The following is a 25,462-nucleotide window of genomic DNA, read 5'->3' on the forward strand; positions in this document are numbered from 1 at the left end:
ACAGTAAAAGCACAAAATTTCAGGTGAGACAACAAAAAGAAAAAGAAAAAATCTGAAAAACATTCATACCAAAAAGGCAACAACTTGGTAAATTAGAAGGTCTAGGCAAAAAGAGTTAATCTAATTAAAAGGACCTTACATATCAGGTGTTGGGAAAGATCCTCTTCTGATCAAGGCTTTGGAGAGCTGCTATCCAGTGATACCAGGAAGTACTCAGCTAAATGGACAATGGCCTAATTCAATGTAAGTCAGATTCAAGCCAGTAAACCACACCTTTGAATTCCTGAAGTATTCTTTGCCTCTCTTCCCTTCATTTAAACAAGAGAATCTCCCAAATGGGTTATTAATAACAACTAAAGGCTGAAATTCTCAGCAGCCATGTGCACCAGCAAGGGGAAAGTGGGTTTCTAACTTTTCCTCTAGTATCTCTGTAACTTTGGCCTACATATGATATATCTAATGCAACAAAAGATATAATTATGAAAATGAGCCAAATAGCTCTTTGGAGAAATCCTATCCAGTTCTCCTTGATCCTTCTGGCAATGGTTGAGATCCCCTGTTGCCAAGAGCGTTGTGAATCTATCAGCGAACACTCTTCTTGCCTTTTTTCAGCTAATGAGGAGGTTCTATCCTCACAGTAGTCTTTGGAAAATCCCTGGAATGTAAGAAGATTAAACAGGGACAGAAGGAAATCACAACGCTGTTTCACAGCAAATGCTAAAGTTGCAGTTGTTCTGATGCTTTGAAGCGCAGCTCAAGGATAATGCTCAAGGGAGCGGTTAAACAGGAGTGGAGGGCAGAGAATGCTGAGCTAGCCCTCTTGCAAAGGGGTGAAACTAAAGCACGTGACCTGCACTCAGGCTTGGAGCCAGCTGCTGCTATATGTGCGAGATTATATAGCCATCACAGGGAGGCCAGCAACAGCCAGAAACACTGCTGCACTTGAACAGGCTCATGTGATGGCTCATTGGTTCAGGTTTCAGCAAACAGAGGACACAGCAACCAAGAATTCATGCATTAAACAAAGCTGTGATTGCACCATGCAAGAACAGGATCAACTTTGGTATCTGACTCAGAATTAATAAACCAAATAAACCAACTTGTTTCTAGTCCTTATGGGTTAGCTTTGGCAGGGCTCAGTGTAATCTCAGAAGCCAGATGCACATTTTTTCCACATTTAATGAAAGCAGAATAAATACTACAAATGAAAGCAATAATATGCAATTGTTCTTAATTTATCCCTTACAGAGTTTGGTTCCCTCCCCCCTCCCTCCACTTTGGAAAAAAAATAATCATTCATGAATATATCCCAGAAGGTGAGCTAAAAAAAGAAAAGAAGCAAGCAGCAGTTTTGTGCCATGTCAATTTATGCCAACTAAAGTCCTGAACCCTTCAGCAATACCGATGGTATCTTCTGCATTTCTGTCTCTCAAAGTTTCCTAAACCTTTTATTTAACTTTTAACCGGTTACAAGTCTCCTGATCTCTGGGGATACATGTCCCCTTTTACCATGTTCAAGACTTGCTTTTTTCAACCTACTGCCAGAAACACCACTGCTATATTCACCAGATTAACTCTCTGTGCAAAATCTATAACCTTTCCTCCTATCTATGGTTTTCCTAGGAATAATGCTCTTGGTGCACTTTGCTGATTAGACCAATTCATGATTTAGCTTCTTAAATAACAACAGCTTCCAAAATCAGTGCATTTATGCCCATCCCTGAAGCATACCCAGTGACCATCTACAGGCAGTTATACACTACAGGAAGCCGTTACAGCTGTCACAATCCAGACAATGTCTTGGACCAGCTCAGTGGATTTACTTCCCTCCTAGCGCTGCCACCTCCCAACCACACTTTGGACTGTTGTACTTCAAGTCTCCCAAGGCTGGTGGGAACTGATTAAATGCATTCCTTTACCCCACCTGCAACCATCACAATGTGCAAAGGATGCAGAATGTTTGCTTATCCCCTCTGTCTTCCCATCAGGTGCCTTAAAAGGCACTATGTCGTTGAAGGCACAGGATGGGGGCAATTCTCTGTCTCCAGACACTGCAACAATTTAAGCCAGATCCCCCCCCCCCAAAGGAGGTGAAGGGAGCAGAAAAAAACAAAAAAGGGGGGGAATGAAAAGTAGCACAAAGCCCTCACCTTCTGTTCCCATTTGAAGGCTGCCATTTGGGTGTCAGGGAGGACCATGAAACAGAGAGTGCCACTCAGAGAGCACCTTAATCAGAAATGAAGACACGCTAATCAACTTGCATTAGGACTGAGACTCCTTGGAAAGACCTCTTTACATAGTAAGTCTTACAACCAGTTAAAAAAAACAAGTGTTTACACAAGTGGGCACTTGGGTCACAAGTGCACTTTAGTCTAAAGCTGTTACTTATATGAGGGCAGCCATTTTTATGGTCCCACATAGCTGTAGTCCTCCCCTTGTAGCTTGGTGCCAGTTTGGTGTAGTGGTTAAGTGTGCGGACTCTTATCTGGGAGAACCGAGTTTGATTCCCCACTCCTCCACTTGTACCTGCTGGAATGGCCTTGGGTTAGCCATAGCCCTGGCAGAGGTTGTCCTTGAAAGGGCAGCTGCTGTAAGAGCTCTCTTAGCCCCACCCACCTCACAGGGTGTCTGTTGTGGGGGAGGAAGGTAAAGGAGATTGTGAGCCGCTCTGAGACTCTTCGGAGTGGAGGGCGGGATATAAATCCAATATCATCTTCTTCTTGTAGCTGGCTCATCCCCTTTTACATAAACCAGCCCTACAGGAGGCTGAGGCTGCCTGGGAGAGAGTTTCCCTAGACATCAGTCCACACCAGCAAATCTATTGTGTATTCTTGAAGTGGTGACTGTCTTTCAGGGCTGCGTCCCACATTACTCTTTAGATAGTGCAAATGTTAAGGAATATGAAATGTGCAAAAGGAGAATAAGCAGCATGGATGATTGTTGGAGGACACACAATCTCAAAGCTGTGCAGAGGTATGCCCTATAAAATGTGTCTGGTACATGAAATCTATTGCCCCAACTACGTAACATTGTCATATATCTCCGGGGAAGGGCCCCATGTCTGGGAAGCAGCTCTCTCCCTCTCTGCCCCCTCATGTTTTTTGGGTTCACATGCTGATTGGCAGCAGAAAAGGAACACTTTCTTCCTATTACTCACTGCAGACTGCAATTAGCATGAAGAGACGCATCACACAGGGAAGCATTTAGATACAAATTAGAGGATATTTCTTGGCCTGCCTCTGAGAATGTAAATTTATGAAGTGAACCGCCTCGCCTCCCCTCCTTGCCTGCTTCTGTCTCCCATTCCCAGGGTGCGTGGGAGGTTTGCTAAATAAATGATCAAGCCTACAAACCCTGCAAAGTCAAAGAGGCCAAGGCTTTGGTATATAGAAGAAAATATTTTAACAAGGTCTGTTCCCAACATAACCCTCCCCCTACACCTCCTTCTTCATCTTCCCCCTTCATCTGCTATGGGTTGCTTATTTCATCAGATTCCACTTTGTTGAAGGAAAAGCTCCAATGTCTGGCAAGAAATCTGACTGACAATGTTCTGTGTAGCTGTTTTACAGCAGGGTTGTTGGTGTGACAGGAATGTTTGACAGCTGCAGGACTCCCTTGGGCTCCATATTTTGTACCAACATGTTCCCAGCCTTACACTTGGTGGGCAATACTGGGCAAAATCCTGTTTTGGACTACACATTCATGCCATCATCACCCCCAGTTCTTGGTACAGAGGTCCATTTTTCCCATGGAGAGGGGCCTTGGCTCAGTGGCAGAGCATCTGCTTGGCACATAGAAGGTCCCAGGTTCAATCCATGAAATCTTCAGTTAAAAGGACCAGGTTGCAGGAAATGAGAAAGACCTCTGTGTGAGAGCCTGGAGAGCCACTGTCAGTTTGAGTAGATAATACTAACAGTGATGGACTAATGGTCTGATTCAGTATAAGGAAGCTTCGTGAGTCTTCTTGCAAAGTTATACCCTTTAGTGCTCTCAAACACACTGCTGACATTTTATACAGAAGAAGATGATATTGGATTTATATCCCGCCCTCCACTCCGAAGAGTCTCAGAGCGGCTCACAATCTCCTTTACCTTCCTCCCCCACAACAGACACCCTGTGAGGTGGGTGGGGCTGGAGAGGGCTCTCACAGCAGCTGCCCTTTCAAGGACAACCTCTGCCAGAGCTATGGCTGACCCAAGGCCATCTCAGCAGGTGCAAGTGGAGGAGTGGGGAATCAAACCCGGTTCTCCCAGATAAGAGTCCGCACACTTAACCACTACACCAAACTGGCTCTCCAGTCTAAACCCACTAAAAGGTGCAAGAGTAATATACTTTTATTAGTTAGTGAAATCCTTCATTTATTTTAGGGAGGAATACATTGTTCCTGCACCCCACCACCTTGTCCTTAAAGCCCTGTAAAATAGGTTAGGAAAGAGAAAAGGTGGGACAAGGATGCCTCTGAATGTCATAGCAGAGTGGAGATCTGATCTCAGGGCAGAACATGGATCTTATATATTGAGACTGACCATTTGCCTATCAATGTCAGTTTTGTCTACTGTGATTGGGAGGGGCTCTCCAGGATCTGAGGCAGAGGTCTTCCACATCACTTGCTCCTTTAAATCTAGTGATATCAGGGATCTTATTTCCAAACTTTTGCATATGAAGCAGATACTTGACCACGGAGACATGGTCCCTCCCTAACAATCTCCAAACCAATATACTACACTGGTTCTTGTTATGCATCTGGCAACTCCTGGCAACTCCATGCTCCTGCTTTAAATCACAGTCAGAAAATACAGAAACCTGTTTTAGGAAAAAGCTATGACGAGACATAGGGTTTCTGCAACAAGCTCCAATGGACTTTTGTGGATCTGGCACAAACAAAATTAGTGCATCGAAGTCCCAGTCCCCAATCTCTTGTGGAAAGCGCATCTACCAACTGCAAAGCAGGACAGGGTTTCTGTCTCTCTCAAAAAAGCTTTATGCTTCTTAGCTTTCTTGAGGACCAGTTTAGTTGAATATTCCAGGACTGCCCTTGAGGACTTCTGCACACAAAACTCAAGCTCTCCTACTAACCTATAACCTCATTTCCTTGACACAGTGTAGGTCTCTTCAGATGCTATGTCCATGAAAACTGGAACTGTGGGTAGAGAGCATGAACTCCCTGGGACGCACTTGATAAATGCAGTCACTGTTTTGCACAAATTGGATTTTCCATGCATGTACAGCTTTCATCCACACAAACCAGAACCCTAGAAGATAGTTTCACAGGGTGCCATGCCATGTTGGTTTGCAACAGCATCTAGATTTGGGTCCAGTAACACTTTAAAGACCTACAAGATTTCTGGGATATAAGCTTTGGAGAGTCAAATCTGATGAAGGGAGCTTTGACTCTTGAAAGCTTATACCCTAAAAATCTTATTGGTTTCTAAGGTGCTATTGCCCTGACCTGGATAGCCTAGCCTTACCTGATCTTGTCAGATCTCTGAAGCTAAACAGGGTAATAATGAGTGCCATTCCCAAGCACTGCTTTGGGTCCAGGGATCGTGCTGTGCTGGTTGTTAGCAAACTTGCTCCAGGACTCCTCATCTGGATCTGGTAATTATCCCCTGCAAGCCTCTTTATTTTGTCTATAATTTCCTCCGTTTCTCTGTAGTTTTGCTTATATAATTGAATCCGTTTGAGCACTCTGTGTGTGCGATTAATATTAAGCTTAACTCTCAATAAAATCAACTCTCCTTCATTTGGTCTTGGTTATTTAAGAAGTTAACCCTCTTGAAACCGTCCCATGTAAACTTTGGTGAAAAGATCCTGCCTGTCTACCCTTGCCTGCCTCAGAGCTAAATTCCCCCATCTTAAGTGAGGAGGGCAGTTATGGTAACATTGAGTGTGACAAACCACCTCTGAATGTCTCTTGCCTTGAAATCCTCACAGGGTCGCTGTAAGTCAGCTGTGATGTGCCAGCACTTTTCACCACCAAGGTGCTACAGGACTCAAATCTAGCTGCAGAAAACTAGAAAAATCAGTACCGTACTATGCATGTAATGAGGAGCCCCGTGACACAGAGTGGTAAGCTGCAGTACTGCAGCCCAAACTCTGCTCACGACCTGAGTTCGATCCCAGCGGAAGCTGGGTTCAGGTAGCTGGTTTGAGATTGACTCAGCCTTCCATCCTTCCAAGGTCGGTAAAATGAGTACCCAGCTTGCCAGGGGGGGGGAGGGGGGGAGTGTAGATGACTGGGGAAGGCAATGGCAAACCACCCTGTAAAAAGTCTGCTGTCAAAACGTCGTGATGCAATGTCACCCCATAGTCGGAAATGACTGGTGCTTACATAGGAGACTACCTTCACCTTTATTTTACTATGCATGTATAGAAGCTGTGTGCATATGGAAAATCAATGCATTATCCGATTAACATAAAATGATAACTGAACATTATCAGGCGCATTACAGGGACCAAGCTCCTGATACCTGCTGTCAGAGGGGTTCCCACTTTTCAGGGATGGAACACCTGAAGAGTGCAGCCGTCTTGCTTCTATATTCAGTTCTCCTTTTGTTAGGCACTGTTTTCCTGAACACTCCAGCAACATTTTGCCTTCCTTGACACTTTTTGTTATTCTTGGGAACAGCAGGAAACAAGACTTGTGCATCAGACTGCTGGAAGGCAAAGCCAAGCCACCATTTTTCCCCAGCTGAGCTCTATTGATCCATCACTTGGCTCTGTAGCATATGACTAATCAGAGCACTGAATGAACTTATTTGGTACAAAGCTACAGTGCATTCAGTAGAGATTTCGTATTCAGTCATTAGCACTTACAAGCAACCTTTTGCTAGGTTTTGGATATGGAGACAATTTGCTTGCTCTTATGGGTGTTTAAGTCATGATAAAAAGGTAAAGGTAAAGGTAGTCCCCTGTGCAAGCACCAGTCATTTTCAACTCTGGGATGACATTGCTTTCATTTTTGGCTTAGTAAAAACCCTGCCCACAAGCTCACAATAAAACAACAATATGCAAAATAATTACAAAGAAGGGATGTGTGGAAAATATTATTTTAAAGGTGAGTGCTGCTTCTTCTATAATTTCATTTTTCTTTGCAATTTTTATTGCTTTATTGCCACTTGTGTTGATTTTATGTTCCTTGTTTTACTTTTCAAGTGGTTCTTTAATTAACAACCTGCCTTGGGATATGCAGATATCAAATGAATAATTACCTAAATAACTAAGAGGCAGAGATTCAAAGTTAAAGAAGAAGAGACATGCTTTCTGGCACTTTTGCATGCCTGCAAAGAGGCAGATGGCAGGAGGCTAGAAGTGCCAGGGAAAGGACAGCATGAAACATAGAAGAAATCACCCCAGGTTTAGACAAGAGCATCAGCAGAGAAGAGATACTGGGGACGTTCTCTAGAGGAAGTGCTGGCACCTTCTTCTAAAATGCTTATACAGTTTTTCTGATGCTAGAGGGTTTGGTGGGCTACATTTTAGACTGTGATGCACTGAATGCGGAGAAGTCTTCCTAACAGTGATACCCAAATATAGCACTTTAGAAAACTGTACTTATAGGTTTCTGCTTGGACCTTGCACTGCCATCTCATCTACCTTAAGAGTCCTTGGACAACGCCTAATTTTCTCAGTCCATTAAAAAGGGAGGCTGTGTATGCATCACCTGCAGGAATGTGGATTACATCACTTGCTGAGTCTGTTTTCATCACTGGCAAGTAGATGAACTAGACCAACTTGATCTGCACTGGACAGCAGTTCCAATGCAAGAGACATCCTACATAATCATTATCAAAACTCCTGGTACTGAGTATAAAGAGGGGGGAGGTGTTAAGAAAAGGACATTTGGTTGGGAGTAGAAGCAACCAGAAAATGTTTGCACTGGTTCCATCAATCGTCACAAAGAATACTTCAAGAGACTGTTTCATCTTGCATAATTGCTTTCTATATTGGTCACGATAAGATATTGTATTTGGGAGAGTGTTCGTAATGTGTATGTTGCTCACGCAGACTCTGATATAACAGGGTTTCTGTAGATAGATGTATCACAGCTTTTATTGTGGAACCCTTCCTGATCACAGTTAGCACTCTAGAGTGATTTAAGCAGCAAGCCTGCTGTGGAAATACTGCATTTTGGTCAGTCTTTCCTCTCTAAGACTAAACTCAAAATAAACGTCTTCTTCCTTTTTGCAGCAGAGGCTCAGAGCAGTTCCCAGACAACATCCTGCTATGGCTCCTCCAAGGGAGTCATGCTGGACAGAGATGGGGAATGGGATTTCCCCCATGAGTTTCATAGGGCCCTCGCTTGTATCTTTCTAATAGGTTGTAAATTAATGGGGTAAGGTAAATCAAACTTGAGCTGCAGAGGGAAAAAACTGTAGTAAGACAGGCAGAAGAAGAAGAAATTGGATTTATATCCCGCCCTCCACTTTGAAGAGTCTCAGAGCGGCTCACAATCTCCTTTACCTTCCTCCCCCACAACAGACACTCTGTGAGGTGGGTGGGGCTGGAGAGGGCTCTCACAGCCGCAGAGGAAGTACACAGGTATGGGCCTGGATATACTCAAGCAATGCAGTTTGTTTTGGCCTCTAAGCATCATGCCCTCACTGTATAACATTTTTAAATATTCCCATTAAAAAGGATACAGCAGTGAAAGGAAAAGTAAAAATGACATCACCCCCCCCCCCCCCTTTTAGTGTCTACATCATTTGCAGACCATCTTGGATTCAAGCAAACCAAGCTTACACCACATTGCCCACAAACCAACAGTGAACTTGAGAGATTTATAAGGACATTCAGAATTCAAGAGAAATTAATGAATCTCTATTGGTGAAAGGTAAAGGTAGTCCCCTGTGGAAGCACAGAGTCATCACCAACCTATGGGGTGACATCACATCATGACATTTTCTTGGCAGACTTTTTACGGGGAAGTCTGCCATCACCTTACCAATCATCTACACTTTACCCCCAGCAAGCTGGATACTCATTTTACTGACCTCGGAAGGATGGAAGGCTGAGTCAACCTTGAGTAACACCTGCTAAAAAAGGCCAGTCTCCAGAATGAAAAGTAGCCACTCTCCTATAGAATAAGAACCATCTTTTGACAAGGAGTATAGGAGACTGCATCAGAATCTGCCAAATTAATACTGAGGGTATAACAAGTCTAAATGCCAATACTTGTTGCAAATCTTACTGGCTAATAAAATAGATTTAGCTCTTTTCAAGAAACTTATATTGATAACGAAAATCAAACCTCTCACAGTGAAAATTGCGGGATATGTTGTTGGCATCAGACACCCAAAGCATAAGTCTGAAAAAGTGAAGCTGGTATGGATCAACAGCTACAATGACATCCATACATCATAGTAAAAGTTGAGGAAGTACATGTTGCAGTGTTTACAAACCTCCTGCAGTTTATAACCACCATATCTCCTATCAACCTACCTTCATTCTTCTGTATATGCTGCTAACTTTAACAGCCACCATGGAAACTGGAGATGCATCGTTAAAGATAATAACGGTGAGGCACTTATTGACTGGGCTGAAAAACATATAAATACCAGTATTTTCTAAGTTCATGATGGAACTTTAAGAAGGCGAACTGGAAGGTTTCAGTGAAGATCTGGATAGATGTCTTGAATGGGTCCCTCCAACACATCGTAACTACTGCTGATTTGTTGGAACTGTTATATCTACAGCTGAAAGGCACATTCTTTAAGGATACTGGAAAGATTATATTCCAGGCTGGAGCAATCAGAGAGAGAGGCTTTGTCATGATCCTAGGCCTAGTGTGCAACCTACAGACCTGGCAAAGCCTACATTGGAGTTGCTGATGGGCCTACATCTCCCAAGATCCCTTCTGTCCCTCTGATAGGGTAGCAGATATTTTGGAGGGAAAATTGGCCAAGGAGGGGTGGGACCTGGGAGGAAAGCATAAAAGGCCAAGCCACAGACAGGGTGTGTTCTCTCTGAGAAAGGCTGCAGGAGAGAAAGCAGCAGAAGGGTTCCCTCACTCAAGGAAGGTGAGTCTTTGGTATCAGAGGAAGGGAACATTTATTTAGTCATGTTAGGGTTGTTTATTTTTTTAATACCAACCTTTACTGTTTATATTCATTGTGAACTTAAGAAGTTTTTGCAACCCATATTGTTTTGAGTACTTATAATAAATTTCTTGTGTTATTGTTAAGCTACTTGGGTCGTCATGTCTCTTCGGTCACAGTTAAAAGGTTTTGCTAAAAAGGAAGAGACAGAGGGGTTGTTGGGTGCTCCGGGTCCTCCCATACAGACCCTTACCAGAGTGATGGCAGCAGTATAAGGCATTCCTGGTCCCCTGCTATGTGACAGGCTGTGTCAAAATTTCCTCTATAACAAAGACCCAGAAGTAGCAGATGAACTACTCCATTAACTTGACACTGTACATAGATAAAAATGGACAAAGTAACTGTGAATTTGGATTTCAGGCATTCCGTAGCTGCTCAACTGGTATTGCTATCCAGAGCTCCACAGGATCAAAATTTTACAATCAGGATAAAAAAAAGGAACTCCAGATTTTGAAATGCACCTGCCCTGAAGACTGTGAGCTGTCAGGGGATTTCAGTGCTGATGAGATTTCCAAGGCACTAAAGGACATCAAGAGAGGAAAGGCACCAGGCTTTGACTGTATCCAAAATGAGTTCCTGATCAACAGTGATATGTTCACTAAGAGTGGCTGGCAAAGTTTCTCACTGACATCTTGAGAACATGAAGACTCCCAGGGGAATTCAAGAATGCAAAGATAGTTGCTATTCTGAAACCTGGAAAACCAAAACATCTGGAATAAAGTTATGTCTATTTCCCTTCTGAGCTCCTGTTATAAACACCTTGAGAGGCTAATCCTGAACAGAATCAATGACAGAATTAAACATGACCCTATAGAGCAAGCAGGATTTAGACCCTGTTGTAGTTTTTGAAGACCAGGTTCTCAGCTTAACAACTTTCACTAAGGCAGGGTACCAGAAGTGTCTTAAAACATCAGCTGTTTTCATTGATCTGACTGCCACTTATGACACAGTCAGGAGAGATGGTCTGCTGTACAAGTTTTCCCCTGCAGAACGTTATTTCGACTCCTAAAGAACATGATGAGCAATAGAACTTCCCAAGTAATTATGTGTTAGTTAATCAGCAAGCAAAAGAAACGGAATAATGGCCTACCCTGCAGTATATATCTCTGATGTTCCTAAGACGATGTCTGGGAAGTTTGCTTATGCCGATGACATGGTGATTGCAGTACGGCACGAATCAATTGAAAGGACTGAGGAAATACTGACTAGGGATCTTGAAATTTTGGCTGACTACTACTTCCCAAGTCCTGGAAAAACAGAATGCTCCTGTTTCCATCTCAATAACAATCTTGCCAACCATGAACTGAACGCCTACCTTAATAGCACCCAACTTACACATAACCATACACCTAAATACTTTTGCATGACCCTGGACAGGACCTTTAGTTATAAACACCATTTTACCATTGTAGCAGCAAAAATACACACATGAACATCATTCTCCAAAAATTACATGGTACAACTTGGGGTGCATCTGCTACAACACTTAGCTGCTCAGCTCTGAGATTGGTGTATAGTACAGTGGAATATGGTGCTTCAGTGTGGCTCAACAGCCCCTATGTCCATAAATCTGATGTCCAACTCAATACAACAATGAGAACCATCAGCAGATGTATTAAATCCACTCTGACCTATTGGCAACCCACATTGTGTCACATGGCTCCCCTGCATCTCCAAAGACAAGATGCTCTTCTTCATGAATATAGAAAGATCATTAAAAATAGAGAGCTGCCCATCCACAATAACATGGCTGATGCAGGTCTATCCAGATTAAGATCCCGATGTCCAGCAGTAAGATCTGCACAAATCCAGTAATCACAAAATTTCGATCTAGGGAATGAATGGTTCTGAACATGGATGTGATCAGTTACACCTGATATCCATAACAACACCAACAAGAAGTCTGCAGGATTTGATTTGCCATGTAAGGTATGGAAGACAGCTAATTGACTATGAACAGGCTTCGCTAGTTGTGTAGACCTGTTGTTTAAATGAGGCAAAATACCAGGACCCAAATGCAACTGTGGGTGCTGTGCAACCCATTCTATCAACTTGGTTACGTATTGTATATTATTACATGCTTCCTGCATGTAACACTGCCATGCAATAAATAAGCAGGACCATCTCTGGGCGACTGAGCAGAACCCCCCCCCCCCCCGCATACTAATGTCTAGATTTTCAAGATTGTTTTATTTTTAACAATAAAAAACCCAGGGAGTTTCAGGTCCCTCTCTACTAGCTGAATGAACAGATAAGTGCTGAACTCCTTGTGGACAGCCATGTGTCCTTAGGTAGGTCTCACATTTAAACCTTAGATTTCTGGGATTGAAATCTATGGTAGGGTTGCCAGCCCCCAGGTCCCTTTTAAGGGCTTTGATCAGGGAAAACCCCACCCCACAAATTGGGTCATCAGCCATCACGGCACAATGTCTCCAACATGATAACATCACTTCCAGGTGATGTCATCGCACCGAGGATGTCACATGGCAATTCCACAACAGCAAGGGGATATGGCAACCCTACCCTGTGGCCATGCAGGGACCAAGCTCTCTTTGGAAACTGAAACTGAACAGTGTCTTTTCTCCAATGCAAACAGCTGATCCAGGCTTTACTCTACATTCCTGATACAAGAGGTGCTTTATCACAGCCAACAGTTCATTGTTTTTACCTCTGTCCATTCAGTAGCATAGGCCTCCATTGTAGGACACTTTGCTTGTGAACCTTCCCATTTTGCAATAAGCATTGCCTCACAGAAGTCACTTTGTTATCTGCCCCATCCCCAGGGCAGCCATGTTGTAATGGTACATATTACCCTTTCTCAAAATTACCAAACACCTCCACATTCAACAACAAAATGATATGCCAGACAGGTGTCCTCAAACACTGACATATTATTTGGAATGGAAAACTACAAACCAAGCCAATGAACTCCCAATTTTTTTTATTTGAAAAACAAACAGGGCATTTTAATAGTTCTCTGTGTTTGGAGGCTTTAAAAACTGATGTTTTGTATCACGCACCTGGAATAGACTAGAAACAGGAGGGGGGTGCTACAGAATGCAGGACCATATTTAAAAAACACTACTTGTGAATAAGCTCTCCAGGATATGCACTATCACAATTAAATATGAGGGAAAATTTCCCCCCCTCCAGTCCAAAAACTAGATTACTTTAAACTTGAAAGGAAAAACTGTCCAGTAAGCCCCCATTCCCAAATTTTCAGCATGTCCAAACATGCCATTTTTGGTGAGGCAGCTCTGGCCTTCACTGATGCCTTAGAAGAAGAAGAAAAAAGATGTTCGGAAGGAATAAATAAAATCTGAAGGAATAAGTAGAGTCAGGTCCAGCTGAGTCTGAAAACTTACACATATGACCAAACTAATGGAGGGAGAGCTATCTCACTCCATTATTGGTCATTATCATGCCAAGTGGTATGTTATGGAGAATTCTACCACTTATCAAGTGCTATCAGTCATCTGTAATCATCCAAAAGCATAGAGATATTTGAAATTTTATTCACTATGACTGAATGGAGGCTCCACAGAGATCCAAGAATGTCAACCCATGTTAACTTTTGCTTTATATCTTGGCTGAACAGTATCTCACCCATTGCAATTACTCCATCAAGTTTCAAAGATGTCGTTAATTTCTGCTCTGAAATTCTAAATGCCTTCAAAGAAAATGGTAGGTTTTAAAACAGAATAGCATGCATATTAGTAAAGGAAGATATTAATATTCTTTGAAGGGTTTTGGAATCTGCAGATGTGAATGTCATCCCTAAAGAATGCCTTGGCCCAAATCATTTCTTTTTCACAGCCATTAATCTTTCATGAATATTTTACTTCAGTGCTTTTCAACTTAAACACCAACATTCTGGTTCTCTTTCCATCCTACTAGAAGCCATATACCCCCCTTCTGTGCAGTGCATCCTAATAGTGAAACATACCTTTTCTCTATAACATTCTCTTGTTTTGTCCATTATGGTACTTTGTACTGAAAGAACCTCTCAACAGCATCCTAATGATAGAGTTTTCTGGCACAGTATTTATCAGCCCTGTAGGTGTTAATTACCTGATAATGTAAAATAACTTCTGGGATGAGAACATCCTCAAGCAAAAAGCAGCAGCTAGGATGTAGTTATATTTTTTCACTCACTGTTTCCCAAACTTTTGATACTAAAGACACAATTTTCTTTTGGATTATAATTTAGAAATACCAATATATATTTCCTCAGCAGGGAAGAAGAAGAAGAAATTGGATTTATACCCCACCTTTCATTCTGAAGCTCAGAGTGGCTTACAATCTCTTTTACCTTCCTCCCCCACCACAGATACCCTGTGAGGTAGGTAGGGCTGAGAGAACTTTTGAGAACTGTTCATGAGAAAGCAGCTCTTTCAAGAACTGTGACTGACCCAAGGTCACCCAGCAAATGCAAGTGGAGGAGCGGAGAATCAAACTGGGTTCTCCCGGATTAGAATCCATGCACTTAATCACTACACCAAACTGGCTCATCCTACTTGCAACGATAATGTTGACTAGTTACCATGATGATTACCTCTGCTTTAAGATAAGATTGTGCAAATGTCTAAAAGTCTAATATAAAAAGAGGTCACTGCAGACATAGGAGCAACTTCAATGCTAAGCGGACGGCTATCCCAATGGCAAGATTAAACGGATGGCAACTGCTTAATTGCTTTCCCAAAGTCACCAGCTCTTGGAGTCATGTAGTTTTTAAAAACCACAACGTTTGTGTTGATTTTAAATGGATGTTAAACAAATCTTATTATTTGACAAAAATGCACAAAAGTATGAATAAGCATAAGTAAAATCTTAAAAAATGTCCCAAAACATTTTGAAAAGCCATACTTCTAAATTTCCAAGTGCTGGAAGCATGACCTGCCCCAAGTCAACCACAAGAAAGCAATGAAGCTGAGAAGGCTAAAGAAACTTTTGACTATAATATGGTGATACAGAGTGCTTGGCTGGGGTGGAGGGTGGAGCCTGAATAGGCAGTGGTGGATTTGCAGCTAAGGAAGCTAAGATCACAATGGTTTCTAATCAAAGAACTTTGACTTAATTGGATTTTGTAAAAATATGCCCAAAGAAGAGAAAGACAAAAAGACTGGAATAACAATCTTGTAACCTCTCCCAGAGGTCTTCAAATGTTCAACCTTCAGGTTACACTTTCCAAATGGATTTGTCCACCAGTGCTACTGGGGCCTTATATGAAGAGAGATCACTGGTTGACCTATTCCAGTACTAGCTATTCAGGTGGCAGCTTCCCAGAGTCTTGAGCTTTTCCTACCTATGCTGCCTAAATCTCTTTAAACTGGAAGTGCTACAGAAAGGTTTGGCCTGGGATTTTCTGCATGCAAGGCATGTGCTCTACCATGGAGTCACATCTCAGGGCACTGGCCAGGCACCTGGTGCCTCACTGGAGGCACACCCTTTCCAGTAGCTGCACACTGAAGGAAAGACTGGTAGCAGTAGGCAAGCATCAGGGAAGCCTGTCGAATCCTGCTGATCTTCCCAGTGTTAAGCCCCTGATCATCCCAGTGAAAACATTCCAAGGAATCCTGGAATCTACAGAATTGAAGGAATATGTGTGCGCAAACATCCCTTAAGATGCAAGTGGTTGTTTGAGCAAATGCCATTCTAGGGAACTGAATAACTGCCCCCCTGCAATTCATAAAGCACCTGTCTTTATGAAGTTCATACAGGCAGGTAAGTGGATAAAACAAACAAGTGAGCCAAACCAGGGAGAAAGGATGAGAGTGAGGAAAGGAAGAGACAGCTTTAGCATAGACTACTTATGTGTGCAATTCATAGCCAGCCCAGTAGCAGTGTTTACAGTTTGTCTGCCAAATCTGTACTCTAGGGATATAACTCATTTTTGCAAATTTTTAAAGGCCATTTGAGATAAACGTTTGCAAACATTTGAAATACAGCTAGAGCTCAGAGCTTGTATATTCGGCACACAGTAGATAGTCACTTTGCATTTTAAAATCTCACTGCCTTTTCTGCTATATCCCAGGAAGTGAACTGTCAGGTCTCGTATTGCACCAGTAACTTTTGTATACAGGAGTCAGTCACTTCCTTCCTAGGCAAACTTGTCCTGATCCATCGTGTGAACCTCCTGAGCCATGTGATTACTGTACAGATGTTACTAGCAGCCTCCATACTACCACAATGAACCTATGAACTGGTTCTGATTTACTCTCAACAGTATCTAAATCAAATAGCAAAGCTATGTTAATCCTTCTGAGACAGACATGGACTCTTAAAATACAGAAAGAATATTTCAGGATCTTAAAAAATAGGCTGGAGAATAATTTGCAGAACAGAGAAATTGACCTTCAGAGTCTATAATGACCCAACCACACCGCTTTTCAGCTAATGATCATTTGCAGAAAAGCTGTGCATAAACCCAGATGTTTATTTACCTGCCAGTTCTACAGACTGGAGAGGCAACAGCAGGCTTTCTGTGAATTAGCCTTTTATTCATGCCTCTAAGTCATAACTTCATATGTCTCCCTTGCTATGTACAAAATATATGAAGATTGAGCACTGACTGGCACTGAGCCATTGCATCCTGGATTGTAAATCACTTAAACTGCATGCAGACATTGTTGGATACTGCAGTCATTCACAGCTGGATGTTTTTGTGTGGACAAGACAATCTAGGAGGTGAGTGCTACTTGTAATCCAACAACAGCACAATATCCAGTGACATATTGATGCAATCTTGCTCTCAGCTGAAACAATCTCACAGGGTTCAGGTGAGCTGAAAATTGAACTTTTTGAAAATAGGGCAGTTTACAATTATAAAAACAAGCAATTTCTCCCCCCCCCCCTTGCCCCTGCCATTCTCTTAATATTCTGAAGAAACACATATGGGTGTATGAAGTTGCTTTATATGAAATCAGACTACTGCTCCATAGTTTAATATTGCCTAGTCCAATTGGCAGAGGCTCTCCAGGGAGCAAAAGGTCTTTCCTTTCGAGATCTTTAACTGGAGAAGCCAGGAACTGAATATGGCATCTGTTGCTGAGCCACAGTCCCTTCCCAAAACCAGAGGTATGTTTGGCCTAACCTCTCAACATGGCTCCCTTCCTCTGGGAGACATCCTGTCTCTCCAGAATTCTCCTATTTAGTTTGCTCAGTAAACTGGTTGGAATTTTAATGATTATGAACAACATCCCTTTCAAATTAATTCAGTCCTCCATGCAACACATGAATCACTGAGCTTCAGCCATTCATTACAGCATTAAGTGGAATCAGATTGCTTAGCAAAGATTTCCTATCTTGGCAAAAACCCTGCTATCTTTCACAGACCTGGCTTTAAAATATGTGGGGAAAATAACAGTTTTAAAACTGCGAAAGCACTGGCATTAATGCCATATCACTATGCATTATAATACAATTTTGATACAACCCTAGTAAATATTATGGGCTCCCATTTTCATGTTTTATAATTTTTATTGATTTTAACTACAAAGAGAAGAGGCACAAGCATAGATACATTAAAGAGGGGAAGGGGCGGATACAAAGTGGGAAAAACAGAAACAAAGAAAAATGCAAATATGCCAGTTACAATTCTACCTCCAAATGAAATACCCAATTCTTTCTACCTGCAAGTATGAGGTGCTCCCCATATATTTTACCATCTTTATCTTTCATTATAGATTTTTTTTACTAAACTATTACTTAAAATACAAGTCTAAACAATTATTCTTCTGCACATATAAGTATAAAAGAGTCAGAGCAGTCTCAACACAAAACTGGCTGGCTAAGCTTAACCATATTGAAAGCACAGACTAACTTGTTAGTTTAACAATATTGTCATTAAAATAATCATATGAAACAAATATCCTTATCCTAACTTACTTAATTCAAGCAGAAAGAAAGAAAAAAAGCAGATTTAAAATGTCATAGAGCATACGGAGAAAAAAAAGTGACAAGCTAAAGATAAAACATAGTAGTTTATCCGTCTCAGTATAGACAGTTTCTCCAAACAAACATACTAAGAGCAGATCTACCAGATTACTAAATAATTGTGCTGTCTGCCTTCTTAACAATTGATCCAAATTAACTATTTATTTATATAACATTTTTTGCAAAACTACTCAATACTTAAGATCTCACTTGAGCTTTTAAAATCGCATATTAGTTCTTATTAAAAATTCCATATCTAATTACCCACAGAGGAAACAACAGTTCAAAGACCCTTCTTCCTGAAAGATTTCCACGTCTTGATTTTTGCTGCTTAACTCAACCATATTGAAAATACAGACTAGCTTATTAGTTTAACAATATCGTCATTAAAATGAGCATAAGAAACAAAAATCTTTATCTGTTAAGAGCAAATCTACCAAATTACAAGATAGTTATGTTGTCTACCTTCTTAAAAGTTAATCCAAGTTAACTATTTATTTACATAAAATTCTTTTCAAAACTTTTCAGTCCTTTAGCTCTTATATTCATATTACTTTAGAAGAAACAACTTAATATAACCCAAAAATCTCACTTAGCCTTTTGAGATCGCATATCAGTTCTTACTGAGAGTTCCATATCCGACTACCCACAGAGAGAGACAATTCAAAAACCCTTCTTCCTGAAAAATTTCCACATCTTGATTTTTTGGTTGAGGTGCACCTTCTCTCTTCTTAATGCAGTCATCCCTCTTGGTAAGGATTCCCGTCATTTGTTCCTCTCGAAAAAACTTCAGTCTCAATTTCCGGCCCTTCTTTTTAACTGCACCATAAGGTTCCATTTTGGTTTTCTTTTGTTCGTTTCCCAGCGGATCAGTCTCCATTTCCAATTCCACACACATCACCAGGATCAATTTAACACTCTGCTCATGTAGATTTGAGATTTCGCTAGCTTTCAGCATAAAAGCTCCCATTTGTTTTTCAATCAAGTCTGTTAATGAACCAAGATCCTGCTTCAGAGAAATTATGCTACGTAATATTGAAGATGAAGAAGAAGGTATTGGATTTATATCCCGCCCTCCACTCCGAAGAGTCTCAGAGCGGCTCACAATCTCCTTTACCTTCCTCCCCCACAACAGACACCCTGTGAGGTGGGTGGGGCTGGAGAGGGCTCTCACAGCAGCTGCCCTTTCAAGGACAACCTCTGCCAGAGCTATGGCTGACCCAAGGCCATACTAGCAGGTGCAAGTGGAGGAGTGGGGAATCAAACCCGGTTCTCCCAGATAAGAGTCCTCACACTTAACCACTACACCAAACTGGCTCTCTATGTAATATAGACGTAATATGTCTTTTTTATAAAACACTTTGCTTGGTAATGCCATTTTTCTCTGTCAACAAATTCAGTCTATTAATCCAAGTTGAAAAGTAGCTCAGAGACCCAGTTAGTCTGCCTCTTCAAATCTCCTCCAGCTGTGATTTTGGATGTTACCATTTCAGTTGCAATCAGACAACAAAGACAGATCTCTCTAGAATGTATCTCGTTTTTGTTCAGACCATATTGCAGCCAGAAAATAGCCTCTTTAACACATATCCAATTATAATCCGGGTCGATTTAGGTATCTGTATTCAGTCTAATTCATATTGTTGCCAATGCTCAAAGCTGTTCTTTAACTTTTTGAACTCTCATTCACAGGGAAAGTGGGAATGGAATCCACCTCTTTTCCTTCCTTTGAACTGACCCGCTTATTGTTATGTAAAATGACCCATTAGCCAGTGGTATTGAAAGCACACTTACTTGCCAAGTAGAATTGCCATTCTTGAGGTAGGGAAGCGATACATCAGAAGCTTATTGATAGAAAAGAAAGCAAGCGGTCGGGCGTTCACCTCTTACTGCTGTGTTAGCTATCATGGCGGTGGAGCTTCGGGGCATACAAGAAGGACAGGAGCAGCCGCTGCTATACCCCTGGCTTCTTGCAAAAGTCCCATGCCGAAAGAAAACCCCTTCAGGGTCTCCTTGGGGGTGCCACAAATGTGGCACCCCTCCAACCACCTGATTCATAGGGGCCGCTGGAGAGACGATCCACGGACCCCCACTGAGCTCAAGGCGACATAACCCGAAAGACAGAGCTCCCATTTTCAATGGGCTTTAAGGATTCTAAAGACTGGTTCACAAACATGTTCACAACTAGATTCCTTGTCAGCTTGCAGCTGGAACCGTGAACTGATTCCAATGATGTCACTATGCTGGAGGTAAAAGAGAACAAGTGGATCATTCAGTCACATCTTACACCAAACAATGCATGTGTGAACTGACCCTATGAATATGCCCACACTGGAACTTCTGATGGGCCTTGTTTCAGCACATACAGAACATAAAGCAGAAGTACTCCTAAGCACAGTTAAGACCTTCTAACCCTACTGACTTGAATTTAGAAAGCTTTGATTCCGCTTCAGATTGTACTGGCAATCTAAGAAAATGCAACAAAAATATAAACTTGATTTTAATTAATGGTAGGTAAAAAACAGGTAGTCCCCTGTGCAAGCACCAGTCGTTTTCGACTCTGGGATAATGCTGCTTTCATGTTTTCACAGCAGACTTTTTACGGGGTGGTTTGCCATTGCCTTCCCCAGTCATCTACACTTTCCCCCCAGCAAGCTGGGTCCTTATTTTACCGACCTTGGAAGGATGGAAGGCTGAGTCAAACTGGAGCTGGCTACCTGAACCAGCTCCCGCTGGGATCGAACTCAGGTCGTGAGCAGAGGGCTCCGACTGCAGTACTGCAGCTTTACCACTCTGCACCATGAAGTTCTTTAATGGTAAGTGGCTCTCCATAAAGAATAAGATAGTCATTATTCCCAGCAGGAAGAAAAGGCTGGGGTTTCATATTCAGCAGAAGAACAGAGTGACGTAAGGGGCCCAGTAAGAAAGGTGGCATGGCAAAGAGGTTCTCTGATTCCCTATCCATTTTTAAAAGGGCTGTTTAAAACAGGATATAATCCATGAAGCATAATTTCTTAAACTATTTGAGATAAATATAATTTTGCAAAAAAGAAGGAAAAGGAGCAACAGAAATTGACCATTTTGGAGCCTCTCCCAACTATGGTGTACAATTGAGAGCCAGTTTGGTATAGTGGTTAAGTGCGTGGGCTCTTACTTGGGAGATCCGGGTTTGATTCCCCAATCCTCCACTTGCACCTGCTGGAATGGTCTTGGGTCAGCCATAGCTTTCATAGGAGTTGTCCTTGAAAGGGCAGCTGCTGTAAGAGCTCTCTTAGCCCCACCTACCTCACAGGGTGTCTGCTGTGTGGGGCGGAAAGGTAAAGGAGATTGTGACCTCTCTGAGACTCTTGAGATTCAGAGTATAGGGTGGGATATAAATCCGATATCTTCTATTCCAAACAACAGTAAATCAACCTTTGAAACTGAGCTCTCATACATATCATTCAGAAACATGAAACCTCTAGTTTTCCCAGCAACCAGGATTTGTGTAAATCCTCAACTGTGTCACAGGATTAGCCTTCCACTTTATATTCTGCAGCACAGCAAGGGGATGGTTAGATGGCTGTTCCATCTCTAGATGAATGTTAATGTTGCTCAGCTGTGGTACTAAACAAACTTGCCGCAGGTCACACAGTTTCTGTTCTCTCTGAAATCCTTGACAGGTTTCCCAAGATGTCAGCTATACTGGACTTTGTCAAACAGGCAGGCTGCATTGCAGCAGGAGACTTAGATTAGAGGCACGCAAGGGAAGAGAACCATGGCACTGAAATTCTCGATGCTGACACAGCATGCCATACCCAAGGGCACTTAGATCAGATACCACTTAAAACAGCAAAGCAACTGACTCTTCAGACAGCAACCACGTTCACAGTGGAAGCAACATTAATTGAACTATCCAAGTCCGTAATACATAAGAACATAAGAGAAGCCATGTTGGATCAGGCCAACGGCCCATCCAGTCTAACACTCTGTGTCACACAGTGGCAAAAAATTTTATATACACACATACACTGTGGCTAATAGCCACTGATGGACCTGTGCTCCATATTTTTATCTAAACCCCTCTTGAAGGTGGCTATACTAGTGGCCGCCACCACTTCCTTCTAATTATTAAAATACTGCCATTTTTTCATGTTTAGTAGAATGCAGGTAGAGGACACCGAAAGGGAAGAACTGCCAGCTGTGGAACAGACACCAGATCTTTGTCACCCATCTTGGTATAACCTCTATTAAGCATCATGTGCTAAATGTTGTTTCAAAGGGTCTATGATGGAGCTGTCCATTGAAAGCCCATTTAAGAAAGTGAAGCATAAACCGTTATTTCCTATCATTAAACATGCACTAGGAAGACCAACAATGTGAACAACCAGAATTTTAGTTTTTTATCCAAAAGTGAAAAGAACTGAGTTTGTTTAATCTGGTTGGGGGGCTGACAGAACAACTTACTAGAAAATGAAAGGGCATGCATTTTTTACTGTTATCTTAAAAGACCATGCAAGTAGCTGTCATATTAGCTATGGGAAGACAGATTAAGTAAAAGCTATTTGGAAAACTAGTAAATGCCCACAAATTATCGAAATGTGTGTGACTGTTGCTCACTTCTGCATGAACACCATCCAAAGTATAGTAGTTAAAGTGTTGGACTAGGATCTGGGAGACTCAAGTTTGAATCCCCTTTCTGCCGTTTTGGCCAGTCAATCTCCCACACCCCAATGTAGCACACAGGGTGTTGTTGTGAGGACAAAATGATGTTGTAAGGCACTTTGGGTCCCCACTATAGAGAAAGAGTGGTATATATATCTAAACGAATTACATAATGCTAACTAAGTTAGCTTTTTAGCCAAAGTTTGAAACCAAGGTTTCAATTTAGTTTGTAAAGCTTGGTTCAAGGCAACTCTGATTAGGACTAGTTCACATGTACCACTACACCATGGTTAATATTGACAAAAGAAAGATGTATGGACCACATGAAATTGTTGTGAGCTACTTTATATGTTGTGAATTTAGATTATTAGGCCTTCATGAAGCACAGAATAGGAAGAGATGTCTTCCACGAGTCACCATGGGTCCAGTCATCTTTTGAGACCCTGCTTTGGGTTCTCCCACCATCTGAGGCTAGACAGGTGGCAACTCGAAGGAGGGCCTTCTCAGTTGTGGTGCCAAAACTTTGGAACTCCATCCCCAGGGAGATCTGTCTGAATCCTGCCAGTGGATGCAGACTTTTTTGTTGTGTCTGGTGATCCCCAGAAATTCGTATTGGCCCTCCTCCCCAGTATACTGTTGTTTGTTTTCGGATGTTTTAACTGCAGTGTTTAAAGGTTTTATATGTACCATGTTTTAGATGCTGTTTTAAATGTTTTGATGTTTGCCTCCTTACAAACTCTATTCGGGTGGAAAGGAGCACAGAAATTTTTTAAGTAAATAAATAAATGTGCTACCCATTACTGCTCTATATGCTCTGGGACTACACTAGGTTAAGTCAGTGCAAAAGAGAATGAGGTGCCTTTATTCCAAGCATCTCCTTAGAATCTCTCCTTCTGTGGCTTTTATCAGTTGCGGGTGAGCTGCTCTCTGCATAAAGCTGTGCAGTCTGTAGATGAAAGGTACTCTACAAATGTTACTAATTTTTTAAAATGACTAGAGAACATTAAATAAACTATTGTGTCTTTATTACTAGTCTCAGGACACTGAAGAGACAATAAACAGCAGAAGTGAATTGTAAATAGCAGGATAAATAATAAATAACAGTGGGGCATAAATATAAATCGGTCCTTATTTGCTGAGGATATTTTTTTAACCAAAGCTAATGCCAAGATTTTTCTCAGACAATATTTTGTACTTATGGGGGCCTCCTGAAAAACCAGGCTGGAGACTCTGGCTTAGCGAAGGTACTATTTTTTGTCTAATTTTCTGCAGGTAATGCACATGTACCAATAAAGGTCTGATAGAACTGGCTACCTTTTTGAGTTTGTGGGTACCTTTGAAATTCTAACTAGGGATGGGCATGAACTGAACCATGAAGCAAAATTCATGATTGATTTGCCCTGTTTGTGGTTCACAACCATCACAAACAAACAGGGAAAAGCCTTATCGGGCCCCACCCACTTTCTAAAAACACTTGGTGAGCACCAAGAAAAGTGTTGGCAGGCACAATTATTTTAATGGGCACCCTGTTGAGGACGCCTGACCTAAAGGATGGAGATCATGGATGTAGTCAGAAAATTCTGAGTGGTGAGGTATTGGGAAATCCTGTAGGGCAGGGGAAAGAGAGAGAGAGAGAAATAAGAGAGTTGAAAGCTGCTGATAGAACAGCTTCCCCATCCACAGCCCTTGTAACTCTACTGGCTTCCTTGTCTACATGAGTTGGGGAGGGGGGAAATCTCTGACTCTCCCTCTTTTGCATTTTGCAGCTTTATTTTATTTTTGCTATTATTAATTTGGAAACTGGGGAGCCAAGATGTAAAAGTGGTACAAGATGGTGGTACAAGAAGGGATAATACCAACTTTTTGCCTTTTAAAAAAGAAAAATATCAGCATCAGTATCAGTGGAACAGGAAAAAAAAATATGCCCCACAAGCAATGAGGGTCTACCATATTACTGTCAACTCTCAAAAAACTTACAGCCTATAAGCATACATAAAACAAAGGTGTTCTCTGATACCTCTAAGCACTCAGCATTTGATGCAAACACATGATGCTAGAATTCTACTATTGCTACTCCAGATGTTTAAGTGTGTCTTCAAAAGCAGCTGTAGTCAGGACTACAGTGCTGGCAAAGTTAGAAGGGCTTAACTCTTCTAACTTGCATTGTTCCCCTTATTAAAAAATGCCTCCCATCAGGCCACTTAAATCCCCAGTAGAGGAACAAAAGACAGCACAATATTGGAAACTGTCTTTTCCACACAACTGAGTACAAAATCAGCCAGTGAGTGGGTGGGAATTACTGACTGGAGAAATAGTAAACTCTCTTTCCCCAGTGATGTGACTCCAATCACGCTCCCCACCCATTGCTTTTCAGAAACAAAAGAACATATGCAGTTCTAATCAAATAATTCCAGTGTAGTTTGGCCTTAAGCAAATGACTGAAGGAAGCAGCCTTGTTACCTACTTTTCTTGGATATTTTTATATCAGTTTCAGTCCTCTTATTTGTACTGAAAGTGAAGAGCCATGCCTGAGGTTCAGAGAGGGGATATGGTTGGGCAGCAGAGCCCAGAGCAGAAACCACCTCCTAGTGGCAGAAACCAACTTTCACAGGACCAGTGCATGAGACCCAAGATGTGCAGCCTTCATAATCATTTGAATACAGCAGTTTGCATTGAATAGGCAAGGCTGTTTTTAATAGCTTGCTCATTGATTTGTAGGTTAACCACTTTGTCACTATGGCTAAATAAATAACAAGACGCTGAGGCTGATTGCCTATGGGGAAGAACAA

The 25,462-nt window shown here is 41.8% G+C and overlaps 1 protein-coding gene across 2 annotated transcripts in view; it reads right to left on the minus strand.

Annotated features, from left to right (window-relative positions):
• The window catches only part of SYT12 (synaptotagmin 12), a 74,228-nt gene that overhangs the window by 16,592 nt on the left and 32,174 nt on the right, over window positions 1–25,462 (minus strand). The gene's annotated exons all lie outside the window — the stretch shown is intronic.

Source organism: Heteronotia binoei, chromosome 21 (assembly GCF_032191835.1).
Source record: "Heteronotia binoei isolate CCM8104 ecotype False Entrance Well chromosome 21, APGP_CSIRO_Hbin_v1, whole genome shotgun sequence".
NCBI lineage: Eukaryota > Metazoa > Chordata > Lepidosauria > Squamata > Gekkonidae > Heteronotia > Heteronotia binoei.